Genomic DNA, 10,222 nt, shown 5'->3' with positions numbered 1-10,222 from the left:
GCCGCAGGCTCCAGCCCGCCTGCTGCTGCACCCCGCCGCGGCGGACGCACGGAGGACAGGCCGGCGGCGCGCCGCCCCACTGGCGCGTGCCGCCGACGCCCCAGATGTGCGCAGTTAGGCCGCACGCGCCACCGGAGAGGCGGTCCAGCTAAGGTGCGCTCGCAGCAGAACGGCCAGCGCGGCTGCTCGAACCGACGACAGAGCGGAACCATCACCGCTCCGTCGGGGACAAGATATGCGCAGGGTAAGCCAACTACGGCCGATGCGCCCTCCTGGTCGCGACCACGGCGATTTTCGCCGAAACGACGAGTCTACGCGATGTTAAGCCACGTCGCATGAGCATACGTACAACGAGTGACGAGGCGATATCGACCCGTTCGCCAGCGAAAGGCGCATGAATTAAACATATCCGAAAACTGACCCATTTCCAATCTGAAAGCCCATACGACATGCCTTAAAACGTTGCGGGTTCGTGGTTTCGTTTTATGGAACCAGAACATCGAGAATGGCATAGGCCTCTACATCCTAGAGAGTTGCACGCACTAGCTACAGAATTCACTCTACCGATGCTATCTATCAAAAGTTCGACAAGCCCGCGCGTACACGGACGGCGTCGACCAAGCCGCGTGCGCGCCACAAGCGTCACAAGACAAAACCGACTTGCCTCGAGCGTCTTCCATTTTCGGTTCAGGAAAATCGACAGCAGAATTCGCCCATGTCTCTAGAATGGAGAGAGGCGGTGCTCAATGGGAAAAGCGGCAAGCTGGATGGTTAATCTCGGAACAAGCTTCGGGCCCGCGTCGTCCACTCTCCGAGAACCTGTCAGGATGGCCTATCGGTGGATGTGGGTCGTGAAACAGGACGTGTCGCAGTTAATACAGTTAGTCCAAACATACGCGGACTCCTTTAAACACAAAGGCCGCCCGGTATCCCTCTCTATCTCCATTTCTATCGGACGTATCCTTCTCGCAAATTCATGCCATAGCACACGCATCAGCCAACTTACAAACGCTCATTCACTCCGACCCCCGCCGCCCGCGACACTGACGACCGGCCTCCGCTTCCAACTCCGCACACTCCGCACACTCAGCACACTCTGCAACTCACGGGAGTCGTGCTCGATGGGGATGACGGTGACGAGTCGCGAGTTCCTGGCGTCCGAGTCGTCCGAGTCGGACGAGTCGCCGGTCGGGGCCCGGCAGGCCGGGCCCGGCGCGTCGGACGCCGCCGGCGGCGGCGGCGGCGGCGACTCGAGCAGAGAGCGGCGCTCGCACTGCGCGCACGGGCGGGGGTCACAGGGGCCACACTCCTGAGAAGCGGCTGCACGCGCAGCGCGCGGAGCTTGCCTGTCGGGAGAGGCTCAGCGGGCGCGCGGTAGCTTCGCCCGCCGCACAACAGCTGCCGCGCCGCACAGCAGCTGCCGCGCCACACAGCAGCTTTCGCATCACACAGCAAGCTGCCGTGCCGCAGCCGACTAGCTGCAGCTCATACCGCCATCCGTCACACGGCAGCTCGCGCTGTGTGTGACGGGTGACGGTGGACCTGCCACGCTGTGTGTGACGGGTGACGGTGGACCTGCCACGCGTCGCCACGGACCAATCTCCACGCAACCAGATTCGTTACCACATATTCGTTGAGGGAGGGGGAGGGGGAGGGGGGAGGGGGAGGGGGAGAAGGAGAGGGAGGAGACCCGGTCGGAAGGACTCCAGGCCGGATCGCGCCGTGCTCACCTCCTCCGCGTCACCGGCGATGCCGTCCTCCTGCTTGCCCTTCTCGCGGGAGGGGGTGCGCGATCGGCTGGCGGCGGTGGCGCCCTCCGGGGTGGTCACCTCCAGCTCGGCCCGACCCCGCTCCTCCAGCACGCGGCGGCGCACCTGGCGGACGAGCCGGCGCCGGTGCTGGTCACACTCACACCCCGCGCCGATAGCCGGGTGGTTAGCGCCCTCGGCTCCCACGTAGAGACTCAGGTTCGAATCCCAGTCGCACCAATGCCCCCCCCCCCCTCGCACTCATTAGATAACGCAGTCGCTGACGCTCCATCAAACGGTGCGCAATGACGTGCGTCGTGTCCCCTTTGTACACACAAAAATATACGCTTGTTTTTCACACAAAAACAAACAAGCAGACAGGTGAAGCAGACACCCAACCGCACGGCCCTGCGGTGCCCAGCGCCCCTGCCGGGCGGGGCGGGGTGGTGCGGGCACCAGTCAGGCCGATGCCACAGAGCGACCCAGCGGCACATGGATGTGGCGGAGCCGCCGGCAGACCGACCGTGATGGAACACTGGCCATGAGTGCTACACAGGCGCGCAGCCATGCTTATTGTGACACATAGCCACGCAAGATATTGTCGTTTGCAATACTCTGGTCCAAATTGTAAAAACCGTAGATAAACGCGAGTACGTCGATGTCCTCGATTGCTATAGCCGGGCCTGACGCCACCCATAAGCATTCATTTGTCAAGTCAACTGTTCGTGAACTGGCAAGCAAATGCCGCATGAGCGCTTCCCCTTTGTTAAAGATGTTCAAGAAAGGTAGACCTATCAACGCATCGATGAAAACCGGTGATATCGGCTGCTGAAGGTGCCACAGGTGCTATTTCACTGAGCTTGCCTCTTGGCGTAACGGCTGACAGCTTGCAGACCTGCAGTCGTCTGCCCCGTCCGCGCCACACAAATCGTCATATTCCATTCAGTTGGGCACAAGGCTGAAACACTTTAAATTTAGCACATATGTTCAGACGCAGGCAAATGATCTGTTCTCTGCAGCAGCTAGTGAGCATGCGAACACAAGAAGTGGCGTAGCATTGTCATTTAGTGTCCATGAGCGCGAGTCTCGAGGTTTCAACCAGTGTCGCAACTCACGAAAAAGAAACATTGACTACCTAGCCGACTCCCAGTCACACAAGATGCACCTGAAAACCCCAGCAATAGGTATGTAACAATGCAACTTAAAACTGCACGATTACACGGTTGGTTCGTCATTGGGGCTTTACGACGCACGCCGCTGCTGGGGCTATATGGCGTTGCCCGCCTCTCACCCTGGCCGGAAGGGCGGGCACTGCGGGGAATCGAACCCCGTACCTCTGGTTCCCCAGATGCGCGGCTTAGCCACTTCGCTACCGGTTCCCCGCGACTGATTAGCTACCGCCAACGCATCTCCCTGCAGTAAAGTTGATTTGCTGCAGGCTCACCCAGGAACTCGACTTTGAGTGTCCAGTCGCGCATCGTCTAATGCTCCGAAGAAATTACTCTGAGGGGACTGTGGTCTTAGGCGGGGAGATCCTAGGCTTCCGCGACAACGGCGCACAGTCTCCCACTCCCGCCTCTAACACGGGCACGACGGCGTAACTACCCAGTGCATGGGACTAACACGCTAGCTGGACCAGGGCGTTTCCAAACACCAGGCAATGGCGACGGTGACAAAAGCGGTTGGCCTTCCAGCCTGACGACGTTTATATTTTGCGACAACACGACACGAAACACGCGCGACACCTGCGGATGTGCTGAAGAGCGTAACACTAGTGCAGCACGCCACGCCCTGGTACGACACGTCCGGAGGCAGAGAGCAGCAGTCTCACACGGCGGCAGACCGCGAGCGGGCGGCCACGACCTCGGGCCGAGACACAGCCGGTCGGACACCGGCGCGACACCGATGAGAGGCACGCCCCCACGGTGACGGCCACACAGCTCTTGCGGCCTCACTGCCGGGCACCACAGCACGGTGCAAGAGCGCGCCCAAGGTTACCGGTTACCAAGGTTACCAAGGTTACCGGCTGCGTTTCGAGCGGAGGGCTTTAGGAGCAGCGCGCGCGGGTATGCTGAGGACGCTCCCTTGGTGAAGGCCCAGTGATCATCGTCACTGGCGACCACCACGTGGTGCGGAGTGCCAAACAACGTCCGTGGTAGTGACACGCAACGATCATACCGCGTATGCGGTCTCCAAGCAACGGACGTCAACTGCCTGAAACGCTAGACAGCGCAGGGTCACCACATTTAGCGAGACAATACCAAAAACAATAAAACCCACACCGAAATTCACCACACGTGTGCCCCCCAAGTATCACCTGTTTCAGCGCCATTGCAAGGAACAGACGAGCATAGCTCACATGCTTAAATTGCAACTTACTTTTTTGGTTAACTGCGGTTCCGGGCGCCGGCTGCTGAGGAAAGTGTGCTCATAAGAGTGGTAATGCACAAACGAAGTGTACATAAAAAGGTAGGTCCCATATCGACGACACACCAAGGCCGCTGATACCCGTCAAGCAGGCTCAAACCGTCTTCTTCAACATCGTCTGATGCGAGTGACGCAGCGTTTCGCCCAGAGATGCAATCGTATGTGCCACTGGGGCTTTACGACGCACTCAGCTGCTGAGGCTATATGGCGCCGCCTGCCTCTCACCCTGGCAGGAAGGGCGGGCACCGCGGGGAATCGAACCCCGTATCTCTGGTCTCCCAGACGCGCATTGGTTAATGCAGGCGCGTTAACCACTACACTACCGGCACCCCGCCAGAGACGCAAGCGCTACAGGGTGAGTGTGGGCACGAGCGGGTCACGTGGTGCACAGCGACGAGCACGTGACACCACGAACGTCGGGGGCTGCCCCTCCCCCCTCCCACTGCGGCGCAGCTAACCGTGGCGCACATGCGTGCGACCCTTGCGCAGCCCAGACGGCGCCGCTAACTCTCGCCTGACCGTGCGTGACCTAGGCGGCCACGTGCCTGGCGCCCGTTTTGTCGCTCTCAGTTTTAATCTTGCGTAAGATCATCAGCATGGCGTCTTTTTCTCACGAGAATACCAGAGTGCGAAAGTCGACCACTCAAAGGCAACGCAAGCCCTATAATACCGACAACATCATCACACTTATCGCCATGTCTTTCATAACTGTGAGAACATTTTTTACGGTTACGAACCGCATGATGTTGGCAAATGCGTTACTCCCCTTCTGACATGACGACTGCCTTGATGCCAACGCGCCGCGGTGTGTTAATCAGCATCTCGTGTAATGTGGTCGTAATCATGATCCTTCCCCGGTGTGGGTGATCAGCATCTTTAGTGCATCTGGAGAGCCGCCACGACGCGCAGCCGCCGGGCCCTCTGGCGCTGGCTCAGCCTCGTAACCCGAGCTATTTTGCTGCGGAGGCCGGCAGCTTGCGGATGCTCCACTCCAGCAGATCAACAGCCGCGTCCAGCAGGGTCAGCAGCGAGTAGCCCAGGTAGAGGCCGGCGTTGCCTCCCACCTCGGACAACATCGCCGGGATGTCGTACGTCAACGAGTTCGTCACCACCTCCACCTCCTCGTCGAACGCGAATTCGACCGCTTGGATTACGTTGTTACGGTTGCGCTTGAGGGTGTGGCGCTCGATCATGACCGTGTCGACAGAGCACCGCGGCAGGCAGCCGCACATTGCCTCCAGCTGCACGCGCGACTTGCCCCGCAGCTGTGTCTGCCGTCGGAGAGAGAGAACGAGGCGATAGCAGCACCGAGACAGCGCACACGGCCGGGAGTGTCATGACACCAGCGACGGATCACATACACACACGGCAGTCTCTGAACGAGAGCCAGCCGAAGAGACAGCGGTGACTGTGTGGACGCGCATTGCTAGCTACGTCACTCCCTCGGCGCGGCGCGACTGCAGGGTAGCAGAACGTACTAGGAATGCTCGGGCCGTTGAATCGGTTGCTGTGAGCTTTAAGGACGGCTCTCGTGATGATGATTTGGGCTTGGGGAGCGCCGACTACAATGGTCATATGGCGCCCGTAAGAACGGCTTTCAATTGAAGGGCGGGCGGAGGGAACAACCGCTGTAGAACGAACGATTGATCAAACGAATGGCCAAAAACTAACGAACAGAATGAACGAACGAACGAACACTGCATGCGCGCAAGCATGCGGACGGACGGACGGATGAACGAATGCCCCGAGGGGACAGGGAAAGGAGGGGGGGGGGGGGGGGGGGGCGATTCTCACTCGTTCAGAGTCGGCGACCGTCTGCAACAGGTCTCCATTTGTGCAGAGAGGAAGATCATTCCAGCTGCATCCAGGGGCCGCGACCAGCCTACAGGGCCGGCGGCGCGCCGCCACAGGCACTGCTGCAGACACTGGGTGGCGGACGGCGGTCAGTAACGCAGACACCACTGCAGACACTGGTGGCAGACGACAGTCAGTAACACAGACACTGCTGCAGACACTGGTGGCGGACGGCGGTCCAGTAACGCAGACACTGCTGCAGACACCGGTGGCGGACGGCGGTCAGTAACGCAGACACTGCTGCAGACATTGGCAGCTCGCGGCCGGTCTGTGACGCAGACACCGCTGCAGACAATGGTGGCAAACGGCGGTCAGTAACACAGCACTGCTGCAGACACTGGTGGCGGACGGCGGTCAGTAACACAGACACTGATGGCGGACGGCGGTCAGTAACGCAGACACTGCTGCACACTGGTGGCGGACGGCGGTCAGTAACGCAGACACTGCTGCAGACAATGGTGGCAGACGGCAGTCAGTAACACAGACACTTGCTACAGACACTGGTGGCAGACGGCGGTTAGTTAACAGCAGACACTGCTGCAGACACTGGTGGCAAACGGCGGTCAGTAACGCAGACACCGCTGCAGACACTGGCGGTTCGCGGTCGGTCTGTGACACAGACACCGCTGCAGACAATGGTGGCAAACGGCGGTCAGTAACCACAGTACTGCTGCAGACACTGGTGGCGGACGGCGGTCAGTAACGCAGACACTGCTGCAGACACTGGTGGCGGACGGCGGTCAGTAACGCAGACACGCTGCAGACACTGGCGGTCACGGCCGGTCTGTGACGCCGTGATCACGAGCTTCCGAGCCACCACGTATCACGGTTGTAGAGACAACGCTGGCGAACTGGGCCACGCGTGACATATCCTCATTCTCGGCCGCTTTCGTAATCATTACACCACAACGCATCATCCGGCATGCGCAAACGATGTGTTCGTCTGAAGCGCCGAGGCATTCCGCGACACGCGGGCCTTCCCGCTGTGTCGAGCGTCGCTTTCGACGGAGGCGACTGCAAGCATGAGAGGCATTGATCGGAGGCCGTCCCGCCAAAGGCGGCGGTCGCGGCGCCGCTGAGACCGCCGGCCCGCCGGGGAAAACCTCACCAGTGTCTGCTGGTAGTCGGGCTGCTCGCGGCAGGGGCGGCGGCGGATGTTGCTGGTGACGGTGCGCCTTACGCTCCCAGCACCGCCGGGTGCATGCTCATATCGCCCACGTCGACGAGCACCCAGGCGTTGAGGCTGAGAAAGCCGTCCTGCAGTACCACCGGCCGCTCCGTACCGTGCACGAACACGCGGTAGTTGCTCCAGCCGGGCCACACCAGTCCCCTCACGTAGCGGTACAAGCTGAGCCTCAGCTCCACCTGCTTACCGTGCGCGCCGCCGGCCGGCGGCACCAGCGTGTAGCAGACGCCCTCGCGGGTCAGCAGCGGGCGCCAGTGGTCGCAGCCGGCGCCGAAGCAGTGCTCCACCAGCTGCTCGACGCGCGCGCTCAGTCCCAGCAGGAAATCCGCCGCGCTGCCGTCGCGTGCCGGCCGGTACAGCCGCCACAGGTCGCGCGGCCACCCGGTGCCGTTGTTGAGGCTGACCACGCGGTAGTAGTTGAGTTGGAGTTCGGGGCAGACCGTGATGGCAGGAAAGGCTACCGGCTCGACCGCCACGCTGGACGTGAGCAGCTCCCGCCGCTGCAGCTGGTAGCGCCCGTACGCCACGTACAGCCAGGCCAGGCCCAGAGCCACCTGGCAGGTGGACAGCACTACGGAGCGGAGCGACGCCTGCAACGACGGCATCGGGGCGGCGTGGCGACGGTGGCGCAGACGGTGCTGTAGACGGGTGTCGCAGACCGTGCTGCAAACGGTGGCGCAGACGGTGCCGCAGAGCGTGCTGCAAACGGTGGCGCAGACAGTGGTGCAGGCAGTGGCGCAGACCGTGCTGCAGACGGTGGCGCGGACCGTGCTGCAAACAGTGGCGCAGACAGTGCCGCAGACGGTGTCGTAGACGGGCCGCACACGGTTCGGCAGACGGTAGTGGAGCCGGTTACGCAGACGGTTTGGCAGACGGCGGTGCACGAGGCACGGGCAGCGGACGGCCCCCGGGGAAGCACACGGACTTGGCCACTCGAGAGTTTCTGAAACATGCATTTAAGATATGAAATGGCAGGCACAACACAAAATTTGCGGCATTTCCAGATTACGATATATAGGCGAGTTATTATTTCAAAATGTAATTCATTGCTGGAAAGGATTGTGCTAATTTCGATACTGTATCGATACGATTCGATACAAGGCAGAGGCACGCCAACAAATATATACTATTCCCGTCATCATTAAGTGTCGTAATGCTTTATACTGACATACTATATCCTAGATACAATGGTAATAGATACATGCAACCATGACAGGAACATGTTGGCTGCGACTGCATTATCAGCCACCACTTACCACTTACCAAATAATATTGAATACATTATCCTGTATACATTATACACATTAAATACATGCAAATATGTCGACATATCGAGTACTACAAAAATACCGACAGCATTGTCGAAAAGGGATAATAATACGTATTCCGGCAGAAATATTTACACCAAGGAGAGTGCAGCCTCGAAGATGTACTGACATGGCACTTCGGCAGTTCCTTCCGCTCGTCTTTTCTGCCACACTATGCTGACAGAATGTACCATACAGGAAGTGCCCGATTTTTCATGAAAACCGAGTTAAATCACGCAACTGCGCAACGCAACGATAGCACCTCACCGCAAATACCTTCATGTCCCCACAGGCATGCTTCAACGCCGGGATGATTGACAGCAAGTGTGGCAATTTTAACCACCTCATTGTAACTGTTCTTTGCAAGTGGGAATAATTTTTATATGTGGCTAAAATGCTGCCGGAACACCCGTTTATTTTAAAAATAGCAGAAACGCTGCATTTAATCTGATGGTTCGTACAGCAAGCTGTTACACGCTCACGGCAGTTGCTCCGATATCGTTGTTGACTTGCAGTTGCAAAAAACAGCATCTTCCTCCGGGTTGCGAGTTCACTTACTCTATAGCAAAAATGTCTAAGCAATGCGTCCTAGCCAGTTTGGGTGTTCGACTTTTTTGGTTGGGCAACGTGGAGCTGGAGGAAAACAAACTCACGCACACACAGCATAGAACGGTAAGCGATGACCACAACGACCTAAATCTATGTGCACTCAGCCCATGTGGCGTAGCGAAACCTTTGCCAGTAAGATGGGCTACGCGGCGCGGGACTACCGAGGCCATCACAGCTGAAGCAATGGTCAGCCGCTGTCACGTGAAAGATGCCTGAAATGACGCAGATGCAGGCCAACACCTGACCGCTGTATTCGCCTACGCGATGCATTTATGTCAATTTGTTACAATTTATGTTACACAAATGAATAACGTAAAAATAATGTCATGCTACGCAAAATAAAATACATTGATTATGTTGCATCTGCGTTAATTTGCTCGGGTCACTGGCATCTGACATCAACGCTCAAAACCGTCCCAGACCGGGCAACCTGTGGTTGACGTTCGCTATGGCTCTACCGCCTAGACATATCGCCGCAAGTTCCTGTCACAACACTGGTCCGTTTCCCGCTCCATCGGAGCCCACGTGTTCATCAGCTTCTTCTCACGTGGATAATGTTACGCTTTTGCTGAAGCGAATGGGAACGAAACTGAAGGTGACTAGTTCTGCATGGCAAGCCCGCCTGATCAAACAGCTTGCACGTAAATGTGCAACTGTTCATATATAGTCTTTAAGGAATTATACTTTCTGCCGCCAAAAGTTGCATGAACTTGCGATCAGTAGTTTATCAGCTTTTAGACGGAGTGACGATCGGGACAGGCCATCCGAGGTTGAAAGTTTCACCAAAGTTAAAGCAAAATTCCCTCGGCTCGCGGTCACACACGCAATCAGTCGAACTGCCATCGCTAACCCGATGACCTGCATCGATAACATCGATAACCCGGGGCCTCCGAGCATGGAGACATTGAGCCAGATCAACCGCCGCTAAATCCATTTGTCAAACGCCGCTCGTGCATTTGCAAGCAGTTCCATGTTCTGAGCGTGTGCTAGGACTTATCAGGTCAACTCCACCCCGGGGAGTCAAGGTTGATGTTCCACAGACTTGCCGCTGATGTAAACGGATACGATCGCTTTCAAGATTTCGCCGTTCG

The sequence above is a fragment of the Pollicipes pollicipes genome, unplaced genomic scaffold (genome assembly GCF_011947565.3).
Source record: "Pollicipes pollicipes isolate AB1234 unplaced genomic scaffold, Ppol_2.1 Scaffold_7262;HRSCAF=8765_pilon_pilon_pilon, whole genome shotgun sequence".
Lineage (NCBI taxonomy): Eukaryota > Metazoa > Arthropoda > Thecostraca > Pollicipedomorpha > Pollicipedidae > Pollicipes > Pollicipes pollicipes.
The sequence above is the reverse complement of the archived record's forward strand: the minus strand, read 5'-3'. Positions refer to the sequence as shown.